This window comes from Chelonia mydas, chromosome 4 (genome assembly GCF_015237465.2).
Source record: "Chelonia mydas isolate rCheMyd1 chromosome 4, rCheMyd1.pri.v2, whole genome shotgun sequence".
In the NCBI taxonomy this organism is placed as follows: domain Eukaryota; kingdom Metazoa; phylum Chordata; order Testudines; family Cheloniidae; genus Chelonia; species Chelonia mydas.
The window spans coordinates 81883037-81899195 of NC_057852.1; the positions used below are offsets into that span (position 1 = coordinate 81883037).

At 41.8% G+C, this 16159-nt stretch overlaps 1 long non-coding RNA gene across 1 annotated transcript; it reads left to right on the plus strand.

Annotated features, from left to right (window-relative positions):
* The first annotated feature begins 1653 nt into the window (after window positions 1-1653).
* On the plus strand, window positions 1654-14104 carry LOC122465522. The gene is made up of 3 exons (XR_006290438.1): window positions 1654-1850; window positions 6542-6657; window positions 13917-14104. It is a non-coding gene; the product is annotated as an uncharacterized LOC122465522 (long non-coding RNA).
* Window positions 14105-16159: the final 2055 nt, after the last annotated feature.

Consider the following 16159-nt stretch of genomic DNA (forward strand, 5'->3'; position numbering starts at 1 on the left):
ATTGTTGAAATCATGGTGGAACTCCTCAAGGGCTTCTTTTCCATGGGTCCAGATGATGAAGATGTCATCAATATAGCGCAAGTAGAGTAGGGGCATTAGGGGACGAGAGCTGAGGAAGCGTTTTTCTAAGTCAGCCATAAAAATGTTGGCATACTGTGGGGCCATGCGGATACCCATAGCAGTGCCGCTGATTTGAAGGTATACATTGTCCCCAAATGTAAAATAGTTATGGGTAAGGACAAAGTCACAAAGTTCAGCCACCAGGTTAGCCGTGACATTATCGGGGATAGTGTTCTTGATGGCTTGTAGTCCATCTTTGTGTGGAATGTTGGTGTAGAGGGCTTCTACATCCATAGTGGCCAGGATGGTGTTATCAGGAAGATCACCGATAGACTGTAGTTTCCTCAGGAAGTCAGTGGTGTCTCGAAGGTAGCTGGGAGTACTGGTAGTGTAGGGCCTGAGCAGGATTGTCTGGCTATGTAGACTCCCTCCTACTAGCCGTCACCTTCAGCCCCCAACTAAAACCCCTCCAACGCATTATCAAGGATCTACAACCTATCCTGAAGGATGACCCAACACTCTCACAAATCTTGGGAGACGGGCCAGTCCTTGCCTACAGACACCCCCCCAACCTGAAGCGAATACTCACCAGCAACCACATACCACACAACAGAACCACTAACCCAGGAACCTATCCTTGCAACAAAGCCCGTTGCCAACTGTGCCCACATATCTATTCAGGGGACACCATCACAGGGCCTAATAACATCAGCCACACTATCTGAGGCTCGTTCACCTGCACATCTACCAATGTGATATATGCCATCATGTGCCAGCAATGCCCCTCTGCCATGTACATTGGTCAAACTGGACAATCTCTACGTAAAAGAATAAATGGACACAAATCAGACGTCAAGTATTATAACATTCATAAACCAGTCCAAGAGCACTTCAATCTCTCTGGTCACTCGATTTCTGATCTCAAAGTGACTATCCTTCAACAAAAAAACTTCTTCAAAAACAGACTCCAATGAGAGACTGCTGAATCTGAATTAATTTGCAAATTGGATACAATTAACTTAGGCTTGAATAGAGACTGGGAATGGTTGATTCATTATAAAAAGTAACCTATTTCCCCTTGTTTATGCTCCCCCCCCCCCACTGTTCCTCAGACGTTCTTGTTAAACCCTGGATTTTTGCTGGAAATGGCCCACCTTGATTATCATACACATTGTAAGGAGCGTGATCACTTTAGATAAGCTATTACCAGCAGGAGAGTGTGGTGGGGGGAGAGAAAACCTTTTGTAGTGATAAACACCCATTTTTTCATGGCCTATGTGTATAAAAACATCTTCTGTATTTTCCACAGTATGCATCCGATGAAGTGAGCTGTAGCTCACAAAAGCTTATGCTCAAATAAATTGTTAGTCTCTAAGGTGCCACAAGTACTCCTTTTATTTTTGCAAATACAGACTAACACGGCTGTTTCTCTGAAACCTATTCATTTTTATATCCTCCTGTCCAGGGGTGGCTGGCCTTTTTAAGGGGACTCAGGGCTCAATCTACCCCGACTGGCTTTTTTTAGGACAATGAGACCATCTTTGCTTACCTGAAAGTAATTGACTGCATGTGTGTTTGGTTTGGCAGGTAATTGGCTAACAAGCACCTCAACTTTCTAAAAAGGCTACCAGAGCTCAGTTGGAGCAGGCTGCTGAGGAGAGGAATGCAGGAACCATATAGGACTCTGCAACAGCCACTAATAGGTAGGAAGTGGCACTATTTGCCAAAATCTCCTTGGAAAAAGCACTGGAAGGAGTTGCTCTGTTAAAGGGGCTTGGACGCAGATGAAGGTAGGGAGTGGCCCAGGGAAACAGAAGTGAGTCTGAGTATGTTAATTTTACCGGCTTATTACAGGGTCCCAGAGTAGAGGGAGCGTCTGGTTCCCCTACTGACCCTCAAGCACAGTGATGTAAGAGCTTCCTGATGGAAATGGGGGAGGGAAGAGGAGGATTAGGACTATTAATTTAAGATGAGGGTGCTGCTGAAGTCCTGGCATAAGGTCACTAGACTTCTGTTTTGGTGGACTCTTTTTATTACCCTAGAAGGGGTTGGGACTATAAGATGACCTGCCTGGAGGGCTGAGTTGTTAGAGGGAGGAAAACCACCACAGGCTTGGAGCCAGAGCTGGAGAGGCTGCAGTACAATGGCTAGTCATGAGGCAGTGCACTAGCTGGTGAATGACCCTCTACTTTCCCCACTCAATGTGCAGCCATAGGCCTAACTTGCTGCTTACCAACAAAACCTTACCCTGAACACAAAATTATTCACTTTTCTCCTGGACTTCTCTGGTATGATCTCACCATAGTGGTTAAGTGCTTCACGAACATTAACGAATTCTCTGAGAAGGGGGGACACTAGTATTTCCATTTCACAACTGGGGAACTGAGGCAGAGAGATGAAGGCCAGATTTGTCAAGTGTTCACTAATTTTGGTTATCCAGTTGGAGACAACTGGGCTGGATTTTTTCAGACTACTTGGCATATTTTATACCTCTTCATATATATATATACCAAGCCTAGCTCCAATCCACTTCAGTTGCAGGTGTGAGTGCTTAGCATTTCTGACAATCTGGCCCTAGATGTCTCAGGCTGGGCATTCAGAAAATGAGGAACACAATTAGTGCCTGCCTCTGCATTATTTTCCCTTTTAAGTAATATGCTTGGCATCGTGTAGGAACGCTGTGGCAGAGGCAATGATAGAATCCAACTTCTCATAGGCAGCATCAACTGCCTTAGCCATGATGATGTCCTTTCTTTTCCTGAAGGCCCCCGTCTCCTTCATTACATACCTTCCGACTTCGGCAACAAATGAGGCAGGAATCCTGCAGATAATAGCCTCTTTTTCTACACAAGCCTGATTCATTTCAAGAGCACTATGTAGCCTAACTTTAGCCTGCTTGACTTTGCAACCTTAATGTTCTTTTAATGCATTCTATGTAACATCTATTTTTGTGTGTATTTAATAAAACCCCAAACTGAAAAACAGACAGTTCTGTGGAATCGTATTGACCCAAAATTTGGGTCATCTGTGGGATCCACAGCACAGACCTCTACAACTTGAGCACAGGGAGAAATTGGTAGCAGTAGTAGGGCCTGGTCCTCTAGGTCAGTGGTTCTCAAACTTAGTTGATCGTGGCCTACTTCTGTGTGTCTGTAGTAGTTTACGCCCCCCTCCCTCCTACTCCACAAGTACATATGCTGATATATGAGGCAGCTGTGCTTCACTTGAATCAGTTTCGGCTTCTTTGTTTTTCACTTGAGTTTTTCTTCTGTTGCCCGAATGAGCCAACGATCCATCGAAACAAGAGCTAAAGCAAAACTGTGACTGTGGTCCATGCTTACAATTAAATGTGCATACCGTGTCATAGCAAATGGATTAACATACAAATCACAACAATTTTGTATAATGTCATGCAAGCTTAACAGAAATCCATCAAAATGCACAGCACCATCTGAGGATCTGATCTATCTGGAGGAATCAGCTTTCCCTTTCAGTTATTCACTGCTGTTGATAAAATGTGCCCAGTAACCTATTTTTTTTCTTTTTTCCCTCCCCTTGGAATACATCCCACCACCCCCGCCCCCAGTTTGAGAACCTCTGCTCTAGGTGGACGAGGTGCTAGAGGGGAAATAGAAATGCATATTGCTAGTGGATTTCACTGCTTTTTGCTGACAGGAGTGGAATATAGAAATATGGGACTCCTGGAGTCAGTTCCAGGTTCTATAGGACAGTGGCTCTCAACCAGGAGTACATGTACCCCTGAGGGTACTTAGAGGTCTTCCAGGGGGCACATCAACTCATCTAGATATTTGCCTAGTCTTACAACCGGCTACATAAAAAGCGAAGTCAGTACAAACTACAATTTCATATAGACAATGACTTATGCTGCTCTATATACTATGTACTGAAATGTAAGTAAGTACAATATTTATATTCCAATTGATTTTATAATTATATGGTAAACATGAGAACATAAGCAATTTTCAATAATAGTGTAGCTGACACTTTGTATTTTTGTCTGATTTTTGTAAGCAAGTAGTTTTTAAGTGTGGTGAAACTTGTGGGTACGCAAGACAAATCACAGTTTTGCAAGGGGTACAGTACTGGGGAAAGGTTGAGAACCACTGCTGTAGGAGAATGTGTTCTAGTTGTTTATAGACCCTGCTGGCACTGCCAGATCCTGACTCCAACCCCATATCCTCCCATCTGCCCTCCCACCCCTCACCTTTTCTTCCTCTCTGCACCTATGCATGAACGACTTTTGCTGAGGCTTTCCAAAACAATTCAGTTTGAGCCAGAAACCCAACATGGGAAACTTCAGCCTGAATGGTTAAAGTTTGGCAAAGTTATAAGTAACTGAAAACAGAGTCTTTATAACTGGAAGTGTTGGGCAACCTTAACTATAGGTGCTGCTCTCAGCTCCACCTAGATTATACATGAAGCTTTATGAATATAACTTGCAAGACAGAAATGACAAAATCTGAAAGATTATAGAATCTTTTTGCAAAACTTCACCTGGACTTCAGAATAACTGAGTGAGCAATGCAATGTGTGTATATGATTTCCTCCGCTCCCCCCACCCACAAAAGTCTTGGAAGCAACTGAATTTATTTGCTCAGGAAGTAAGTTTTAACTGAAGTTCTTATTAAATAACATCACCTTCCTCAAAATGTGGCCATCTGTTCCCTGGGGTGGAATCCCAATTTGTGTGGTATATTCATTCTGACACTGGAGATAGCAAAGTCCTCTGACTTCCCTACATACTGTTCTGAAGCTGACAGCAAAGTAACATTTTTAGATAAAAGCTTTTTTGCATCTTATAGGTAATTTTACACTCTGAACACACAGTCTTTTAACCTATGCATATATAATGACTAGTGCAAGGTGACCCTAATTCAGTTTGAGGCCTTTAATGGTGATTGTAATACAGGTAGTAAATAATACTCGTATTCATTTAAAAAAAAAAAAAAGAGTTCTAGGCACTGGGAAAGATGATCACTTGATCAGTTCCAACAGTAATCTAGATTTAGAAATCCTGTGTCAAAATCTCTGCTAGTATAACTGCATTGATTTCAAATGGCATTACAGCAGCAGAGAAATGGACACCCCTCCAGATAATAGGCCAAATTCATGGTGGCAAAGTTTACAGATGATAAAAAAAAAATACGCCAAATACTTAAATCCAAAGCAGACTGTGAAGAGTTACAAAGGGATCTCACAAAATTGGGTGACTGGGTGACAAAATGGCAGATGAAAGTCAATGTTGATAAAGGCAAAGTAATGTGTATTGGAAAACACAATCCCAACTGTACATACAAAATGATGGGGTCTAAATTAGTTGTTACCACTCTAGAAAGAGATCTTGGAGTCATTGTGGATAGTTCTCTGAAAACAGAGGCTCAGTGTGAAGCAGCACTTAAAAACGCTAATGATGTTAGGAACCATGAGGGAAAGTATAGATAAGGCAGAAAATATCATAATGCCACTATATATATCCATGATATGCCCACACCTTGCATGCTGTTCTGGTCCTCTTCCACCCCCATCTCAAAACAATATGTTAGAATTGGAAAAGATACAAAGAAGGGCAATAAAACTGATTAGGGGTGTGGAACAGCTTCCATATGAGGATGGATTAAAAAGACTGGGACTGTTCAACTTGGCAAAGAGATGACTAAGGGGAATAAGATAGAGGTCTATAAAATCATGAATGATGTGGAGAAAATGAATAAGGAAGTGTTATTTACCCCTTCACATAACACAAGAACCAGGGTCACCCAATGAAATTAATAGGCAGCAGGTTTAAAACAAACATGGGGAAGTATTTCTTCACACGATACAGTCCATCTGTGGAACTCTTTGCCAGGGGATGTTGTGAAAGCCAGAAGTATAACTGGGTTTGAAAAAAAAATATTGATACATTAATGGAGGATAGATCTATCAATGGCTATTAGCCAAGATGGTTAGGGAGCTACCCCATGCTCTGGTTGTCCCTAAGCCTCTTATTGCCAGATGCTGGGACTAGCTGTCGGGGATGGTTCACTCAATTGTGCCATTCTGTTTATTCGCTCTGAGATTAAATGAATCTTGAAATGAAATGTCATTTTTTTGGGAAATGAACTTTTCCAAATTGAGATTTTTTTTTTTTTTAGAAAATACATTTTTTTGTGGAAAACATTGAAATTAATTCAACTTCTAGAAAAAATTCTGATTTAGTTGAAACAGATTTTTCTGTCAGAAAATTGTTTTGACAAACATTTTCTCATCAGCTCTACTAGGTTGCTATAAGACTCTCCTTAGAAACAAACAAAACCTTATATTAAAATTCAACTGTATGTGTATCTGTCTTTCTGTGTTGATCAGCATAGTATCAGAGCATCACCATAATATATGTGCTCAGCACTTCTTACATGAATTACAGAAAAAATAACTAATCTAATAATCATAGTACATGAAAATCTGTTTTATTTCTGTCTTACAGAACATGTAATTGTGTGATTAATACAGAAAGCTCCTAAATAGCAGAAGAAAAAGGGAGAGGGAGAAGAATAGTTCACATGATTTTTCCATCTAATGTATTTAAATCCACAAACAAAGGTAGGTACTGTAGGAAAAATAAATTTAATTTAAAAGATCATTCTTAAGAGTGCCAGTTTCAGAGAAAAGAATGGTAGAGAATGGACCAATGACATTTCATCCATCAGGATCCTAAGATACCCCACTCTGATCAATAATACTCTTTATTTTGTTACTTCTATATTCTCCTAATATATATTGACTTGATCTTTGTTTATAACTCCCTTTCTCAGAACTTCTCTATATTTTCTTGATGTGGATGCTGCTTCTGTCATTGCTAAAATTTGTCAATAAGCTGCAAATTTATTTTTTCAGGGGACATTTTTGTTTTATGTTTTATGTCCCGCTTCCATACAGAAACAGACAAACTGGAACAACCTATCCAAATTCCAGTGGTGGGTTGGAGCGTTTAAGCATTCAAGTTTATTAGGAATTAAAGGAGGGTACTTTTTATTAGTTGCACAAGTGTTTGACTCCTCAGTCTCAATCCCTTTCTGAAAGTCTTTGGTTCCCATTGCTCAAAGGTGAATATAGGAATTGGTATAATCACTCCCATGTAAACATGACATTACCTCATTGGCATGGTCCATCCCATAATAGTGGCTGTTGGATAATAAAGTTAATTAGAAAATTGACAAATGACATGTTGATGTAAAACAGATGATTGGCTCATCAGTGCTATCACAGCTCAGGTCAACTGCACCTGTATTTCCCCTCAGTGGTCCAGCAAGTGTTCCCAACTCCAGGTTTGTTCAGGATATTGTAAGTCACAGAGGCTGGCATCATTGCTGAAGCACAGAGGAAGATATGAAGTCACAAAAATGGCTAATTAGGAGTAGTTGTACAGGGCCTTGAAGATAAGAATTAGAAGCTTGAATTTGAGGTGGAGGAGGGAGGAGATGTGACATGATCAGATTGAGTAAAGAAGAACACCAGCAGTGTTTTGTATACCCTGAAGGCTGATAGGGAGGATAGACAGTATTGAAGAGGGGAGATAATGGAGGCCTGAACAAATTCTAAATTTTAGTAATTTTATGGAGGAAGAAGCAGCAGTTTACCATAGCTTAAGCGTATCAGGCTAAAGAGTGGGAAAAATCAGAGATGACCTCAGGTTATGAACATGAGTGACATGCAGGACAATGGTTATGATGAAGATGGAGAGGCTTGGGGAAGAGAAGGAGTTCAGTTCTGACCTTGTTAAACTTTAGCTTCTTGATGGTGAACCATCCAAGAAGAGGTGTTGGAAAAAGAGGCTGAGATATATGGGATTGGATGGCTGGAGAAAAATGAGGAGTGAATGAGTAGATTTGCAAATCACTGGCCTTGTGATGGTAAATCTGAGAGAATGGCTGAATCAACTGAGGATTAGATGAGAGCTCTTGTTGACTGAGAGCTCCCATTGAGAGAGAGTTGACTGTATCTGCTGAAAGGGCTGTTGACTGTATCTGTTGAGGGCTCTGAGAATCAGAATATTCATCAGTCACTAGGAGTGGGCCCAGCCATTTTGCCAGCCAGGGCAGAAAGTGTTTTTGTTGCCCTCCATTCCCCAGCATCTGAGCCAACCCCTCCCACCCTCTACCACCTACACATACATATCCCCACACCACAGCCAACCAATCAGAGTAGAGGGAAAAAAAGCATAGTGATATGGTACCCCCCTGCACATTGGTGCCAAGGGAAACTTCTCTGTTTGCTCCCCCCCTAGTACTGGGCCTAGCATTCACAAGCATTCATGGCAAAATTTCTTCTTGTGATCAGTTAACTTAGTTGACAGCTTGTTGAAAACATGAATAATTCTTTTTCCTTTGCATGTAACATAAAGCTTTCTACATAAAACCGCCAAATAAGAGGAGCCTAGAACAAATCATCTATTTGTAAATGTCTAAGTAAAAGATTACATATGGTCTACAAGCTGAGAACTCTGGCTAGTTATATACCTACAAAAGTAGTTCAGATATCACACAAACCCACTGGCCCAATTCTCACTTACACTGGTGTAAATTGGGAGTCACTGGTACAAAATTGTTGTAAGTAAAAAGGACAATCAGGCACAATATTATGAAAATTTCCATAATGTAAAATCTCATTTATTTTTAAAGGGGGGAATGTGAAGAAGCAGACACTTCCTGGGCCACGCCCTCAGCTGGTAGAAGTATATGGTACTCTGCCGTCTTATATGGGCTTATGACGATTTACAGCACTTGAAGATCTAGCCTCATGAATCCCAGTCTTTTATTTCTTTTTAAAAGTCCCAACATGTTAGCTTGTATTGTATTGCAACCTTCCTCCTCAATCACTTCATTTTCTACCCATTCCCTTTGCTAAATCACATTTGTAGAATAATTTGAGAACAGGTGTCCACCAGCTTAAGTAACTATGAAATGCAAAAATATTACCTTAGGAACATTCTTTATGCCCTGCTCGGTGTGGAAAACTGCCACTGAAAACAATGAAGAATTTTGTGGCGGTGTCAAGGGTAGATTATTGCCCCAAAATATAACAGAAAATGTCAATTTAAAAGAAAAAAAAAGGCCTAATCTACAATCTTTACTTCTGCCAAACTTCCATTTACCTAAAGGGGACTTGTGTGTGTGTAAAAGCTGTAAGAGCAGGCACTTGTATAATAATCATCCTACTCTTTAAGCTCATTCGGAGGCAAAAGACTACATTGCCACAGCGTTAATGTTGCTTGGTGATATGTCATCTCTTTGCAGAATGTTGAGTTGAGCAAAAACTCAAACTTCTGAACACCAGGAACCAACCCCACAGTTGCTGAGATGGGCAAGCTCTTCACCTCCTTTATCATGTTTATTCTCACCCACAGGATTCTATCTAACATTATTAAAGGGGGAGGGAAGAAAAAAGCTGATCATGCCACTTTCCCTGGAATTGGCAATGGGAATTAACTGGATATACTATACGTGGAGGCAGTGTGTCACATGTAGCTACATGAAATGGTGGCGGAGTAGTTGGGCCTGCTTGATAAAGACATGGTTATGAGCATATGAGGACATGGGAATTACTTTGAGGTGTGTGACAGAGCTGTGTCTGTGATGAGGAGATCTATAATTTCCACCCTTGTATGTGAGGAAAGAGAAGAGGTGCATTTGTACACTCAGCCTGCATCATTTCTATGCAGAATTATATGGTTTTCATTACAAAGGATTTAATGAGTGAGCAGGGAGGTAGAATGCGAGGAGTCTAATGCTTTAATGATGGTTAAGTGAAAGTGTAGGTTGAGATGGTATCCTGTGCGTAAGTTTAGGGACTTGTAAAGGGCTGTAAAGTGGTTCTTAAATTGTCTACCTGTGTTGTTCTCTCTTTAGAGCTGGCTAAGTGTGTGTGTGTGTGTGTGTGTGTGTGTGCGCGCGCGCACCAGGATCTGGAACCTCCTGAATCTTGAACTGCCAAGGGCAGTGTGAATGTGTGCATATTGAGGCATTGCTTGTAGAGAGATGGTAGGTAACCATTCTCTTCCCTCCTCCCCCATCCTTAATAGCATTGGATGGAATCCTGTGGGTGAGAATGAATGGGTTGTAAAAAGAGGTGAAGACCATGTAGTTTCAGTAACTGTGGGGTTGGCAGTGTAAAGGTATGTGTGTTAACAGGGCATATTGGGGCATTGCTGAAAGAGGCCAGATTTAATGTTGCATGGGCAACCTTAACAGTTCGATTCCTGGTTTTCGGAAGTTTGATTTTTTACTCAACTCAATTTTCTGCAAGGGGACAACATACCACCAACCAATCCCAACTCTGTAATTCCAATTTCTTTCTCCATCAAATTTCCTAGTCTTTTTGAACAGGAAAAGTTATGTTGGTAGCAGTTAGTAGTCATTTAAGCAGTTGTGCTTATGTCCTACAGTTTACATGCATGAGTCATCCAGCTTGCCCCCCCCCACATCAGCTGGGCCCCAGGAGCCCCACTTTAGTACATTTTCCCAGCCATGCCCCAACCCATTCACTCTGTGTTGCCCCTACCCACTACAAGCAAGGAACCTGTCTGCAGGAACCCTCGACTCCCTGATATACAAACATTTCTATTGCTATTACTTCCTCCCTTCCTGCAACCTGATTCAGATGCAGTGTCTGGGGTGAAGGATAGCTATGTTGCAGTTGAATAGTGTTCCTGGTCATGTTTCAGAATGGTTGGAGGGTAGAGTTTGTGGCAGGGGGCCAGTAAGAGAAATCACAGGCAGGGTTTCTGTTCCAAAACACTTGCAGTTTGAGAGAGAGATCCTCTGACCCCTGTCCAATAGCTGTACCCTCTCTCTGAGAAACAGTGAGGTGTCAGTTTGCAATGATTCTATGCCATACAGTATACATTTTCTGATCAGCCATGAACCCTCCAATTTCCTGATTAAAGTTCTTCCAACACTTTTTAATGGCTTGAATATTCTCACTGCAGCAATTCATATGTTTGGCCAAATCAGAGAAAACTTTCAGAAGTCCTGGGTACACCCCAGGTCTTTGGCTTGAGTGAATCACCACAATGTCCAGCAGGTCACAACCTTTAAAGTCACTGGTTAGACACTGCTGAGTGAGCAAAACATGATGCCAACCCTCTCTGCACCCAAATCAGCCTGTACTCAGCAATTCCAATGTCATGGTATATTCTTTGCTGTCCCACAAGCTTATGCAACCTAGTGATCCAGGAATTACCCAGAATCCACACATTGGCAACTCTGACAGTGCACATCACTTTTCCTTCAGCAGCCTGGGTTCCTGCATGTCGGTTCCAAATCTCTGTACTATGAGTCTTTGGAAACACCACGTTAATCTGCCCCAAGATCAGGAAGTAGCCACTTGCCCCTTTCTTCCCCCAGAGGCTAGTGAAAATACAGATTTTTTTCTTCTAAACAACCAATGCAAGGCTTGCCTACCATCTGTTCTCATTTCCCTTCCTCCCCCTCCAAAGACAAAGTGTCATGAGCAGCTGTGGGAATGGGGTAAGCTGTTCAGTAATAGGGCTGAAAAGTCAAAGATCAGTCCAGGGCCAGGCCAGGTCAAAACTAAAAGTCAGAGTCCGTTGCCAAATAGAGAGTGTGAGGTGTGAAGGTGTCGGGTCAGGCCAGGCCAGGGTCTTGCACCAGGTTCAGCAATGGTCCTAAGCCAAACACAGTAAACCAAGATCAGGATTGGGAGCTGGATCGTGGTCAAGAACCTAACCCTGCACACACCCTGATTTTTGGATGAGGGGCTGTAACTTGGGAATCCCTCAGTCAAATTACCCCAAATTTGGATCACTAATGATACCATTCCTTCTTTTCAGAGCAACGCAAGTAACCATTTAGATCTAAAATCTGAACGAATATTATGCTTTAATGCATGTTAAATGGTGGGAATGGAAACCCCTAGCTGTTTTTCTGTATTGGCACATTCACACTGTAAACAATGTTTTTAATCTGGACTCTTCCCCCTGCTCAGAGATTTAGTGGGTGCTGTGTGCTACTTTTGATAAAACTTGACAGATTGACACCACTTTGCTGACATCACACCATAGCTTAATCTCTAATTCTGCACACACAAAATTAGGAAACTTTGAAAATGGCTAGTGTGTGTGTGCGTGGGGAGTCTTAAGTCTCTACAGCCCTTAGATCAATTGGCCCAAAATTTGGGTCACTAACCCAGCCCTGCACCCTCCTGAGAAACATACAATTTCAAAGGAATCCAACTGAGCATGTGAATTTTAGAGGACTTAGAATGGTCGACCTTTAAACAGTTAAGGTTACAACACAACTTCTATAGTGGTGCTCTAGCACCACTAGAATATAGGGTCTGATTTTGCACCACTGAAGCTAATGGAGCTGTGGCATTGACTTCAGTGGGCACAGAATCAAGAATATTTTCCCCAGCAGGAGACCCATAGTTTCAAAGTTTCATATTGATTGTATCGCTGCATATCATAGTCTCAAAGTTAGCCTTGCATTGTTTCCCTAAGAGTTTTTTCAGTCTTCACATATGCTGCTACTATTCTAATATCAGTAAAAAAGTGTTCTTGTATATTAGATCTGAAAACTGATACAAGAAAATTAGTACAGATTTCATCAGTACACAAGTATGAATTCACCGTTAGTGGCAGCTGACAGACACCCTGAAGGAACACATTTTTCTTTTATTAAAAAAAAAGAAAAAGCTCATTTGCATACACAATTAAATTCCTGCATTTAGATCTGCAGTTATAGTAATTGCAGATGTAAATTGGGTAGATATATTAATGGCCATTTAGTTGCCTAAATGGCTATCTGGGCCTGTAAATACCCAATTCATAAACACAAGCACATAGCTTTATTTGCTTATACTGTACAGTTTTATATACGCTTCTGCATATTGTCTCCTATTCTTAAAAATGTGGCCCTAGGGTATCTTAAGTTTTGCAGTGTATCCCTTTGCACAACCATTATCTCACCTTACCACATGGCAAGAGCTGACACATGGTGAATTGTCATAGCTGATTATTTGGAAAAGATACTTCTGTAATCATAACACATTGCAAGTATCTGTTGTGTTCAGTGCCCTTCACACTCCCTTGTTTAACTGTGTGATCTAGAAATAGTAGACCTGACTGAAATATTACAGTGATAACAAGAAAACTAACTTTTAAAATGTGCAGCCATGTTTCATACATTTTTGTCCAGGTCTGTTTTTCTAACTTTTCCTTTGTTCCTGCCTTTATATGCATTCTACTTACTGTGGCAAAATACCTTGTTCGCCTCAGGAGACTGTCCTTTTTAGCCTTGGAGACTCAGGTTTGGGGCAGAGAGGTGGTTCTCTCTCCTCAGTGGGTAGGGAGGGGCCTTTTAATCCCCTGGGACTAATTACTACCCCCATTTTGTAGCTGTTTGTCCTGGGTTTACCACATTACATATTTATTATAATTCTAAGATGAATTCTAGAATCTTATGAGAACAGTGCTGTAGTGGCCAAAAGTATTTCAAGCATCACTGTGATAGTTTGGGGTTCAACCCAGACCGTCTGTCAGCATCTGCTCTGTAACCCTGGGTGTGTCTGTTCTGTGCAGCTTTGGTTCACAGACGGTATATTGCACCAGACTCAGCATTTGTCTGAGGATTGTACATTTCAGTTTGAAAATACTGCAATGGGAGGGCTATGTAATAAAACAAGATATCAAGTTTATTAAGAACAGATATAGTAGAAATAATTGTGATAGAAATGATTACAGAGAAACCAACGTAAAAGTCCTCTTATAAGACAAATCTAACTTAACAAACTAGAGTCTTTTGTCTGAAGTAGTTTTTTCTCACTGTTTTTGTTTTTTTCAGCATGGCTGACCAGTTCTTAGCCAGGATACAATCAGAGAGCCCAATGTGCATGGTTTCTTTGACTCTTCAGGTGAAGGATGCCAAAATGGCCTTTTATTTTTGCTAATATCTTCTAAAGTTCAATGACCTTGCTTTGAGGCTGTTTCTTGGAGCTGCAGCTTCTCTCCCTGTCAAGAGTATTAAATTGCCATAACGCCACACTGGTTTGCCTGATGGCTTTATCTACCTTGTATGTAACTTCATTTTCTCCTTGCTCATTTACACTGGAGACACATTCAAGCAGGTGGAACCAGTCCTTTGTCTAGGACAGGGTGACTTAATCCTTGCCTGCCAAACATGCTTTAAGAACATATTTCCAGTACATATTTATAATTTTTCATGTTACTCGTTGTAGCGGGGTGGACACCCACTCAGGCCCAGAGGGGTTTAAAAGAGCCCTGAGAGAGGGCTGTTGTAGAAGGAAGGCAGCGGGGCTGATTGGGGAAGTAGCCTCAGCTGGGGGCCACGCCCCAATCAGGGCCCAGCTGGCTCTATAAAGGCTGTGAGCCAGAAGCCTAGGGAGAGTCTCTCTCTGCCTTGAGAGAGAGAAGGGCCTGGTTGCAGGGGCTTAAGCAAGTATCTGGACGGGAGCAGGGCTGGGTATAGGCCAAGGGAGCTGGGGAGCTCTGGCCTAGGAAAGCCCTAGGCTGTGGGCCTGGTAAGGCCTATTAGGTATGGGGGGCTTGTAGGGGCAGCCACGGGTAGGCAGAGGCAGCAGGTCTAAACCCAACCTTGCCTGTGATGAGTGGCTCATACTGCAGTCTGTCCCAGGGCGTGGGGGCTAGTTGGTGACTGGCAGGAGCCTATGGCTGAGTCGAGGTAGGGATAGTGGGTGGGGGATTCCCCTGGGAGGGGGAGACCCAGAACTGTTGGGTACTGCCAGGGGGCAGCACCCAGTGAATGGGGTTCTGGGAGGGACATGGGAGCCAGCAGCAAGGCAAGACACCAGCCTGGAGAGGGTGCTAATTCCCTGGATGACCAGCAGGAGGCGTCGCCAGTGAGTCTGTGCACAGCTACGCTGGTACCTACACCACACAATAATATTAATGACCAGCATGTTGCTAATTTGCATATGAGGCTTTAGGTAACACTTTTTAGATACAGATTGAAAACAGTGAGTTGTGGTACACTGAGCTGGTTAGGCCATTTGAGAGAGACTATTACATCCTGGGCAAGCCACTTGCTTTCTGGCATTGGGGTGCTATTAGTGTCTCAGCCATGTGTTTTGGTACATCCTGATAGGACTGATTTCATATCCTGGATATCTTTGCCTGTGAAGTAAGATGGATACAAGCCTCAGTTTACCAAGCTATAAAGTCAGAGCTAAATGGTTTGACTAAAATTATTTGCAAATTAACAGGCAGAATCTGGGATATAAATATTACCAGATAAACGCTCTTCCCTATGGTGTCCTCACTGAGCATCAAAATCAACCTGTAATTGGATATATAATATTGACCACTTTTTTGTGAAAAATTGAGCCTATTATGGAGACCATTATTGTGGGCAAGAATTTATGGAGGGCTACTTCAAAACTATGAACAACTTTAGCCCCTGATAGTGTTCCCTTGAAGTCAATGAGAGTTTTGCTTTCTACTTCAGTGGGAATGGCTTGGAGCTCTTAGCTAAAGCTACTGAGTGTTCAAACTATTTGATCAATAAATACTTAGTTTAATGGCTTTGCCTTGATTGGTTGTGTTCAAGAGCTTGCTCGTCAACCGGTATATATCACACTTCATAATTTCTAAGCTTTTTAAGCAATACATCACTGGAATTATTTTTATTACACCGTTCTAAGTCATGGAAAATTCTGACATCAATCAGAAATGTTTCCTCCTTCTCTTGGAGCTTACAATGCCTGATTCAGTAGAATAGTTAACCTTCCCCAGTCCTCTCAGCAGTTGCAGATGGAAAGAACAGACTTGGCAGCCCCACTTTCAAATGTTCTCTTTGGTGTTAAACAAAATACCCTGTTATTCTTGTACAGATAAGTGTACTTAAAAAAATCTGTAGCAGGAAACCCAGCAGGACAGAAGATTTTAGGCAGAGGCTGTGAAGTGAAGCAGAGAGCGAGAGATATGGACAGACAGGGTAACTTTATAATGCTGTTTTTATTCTAATAAAGTTCCTTGTTTAGAGTTAGACAAACTCTTTATTTAATTCCTTGCCATTGTTGAAGAACAATGCTGGTTATTATATTTAGT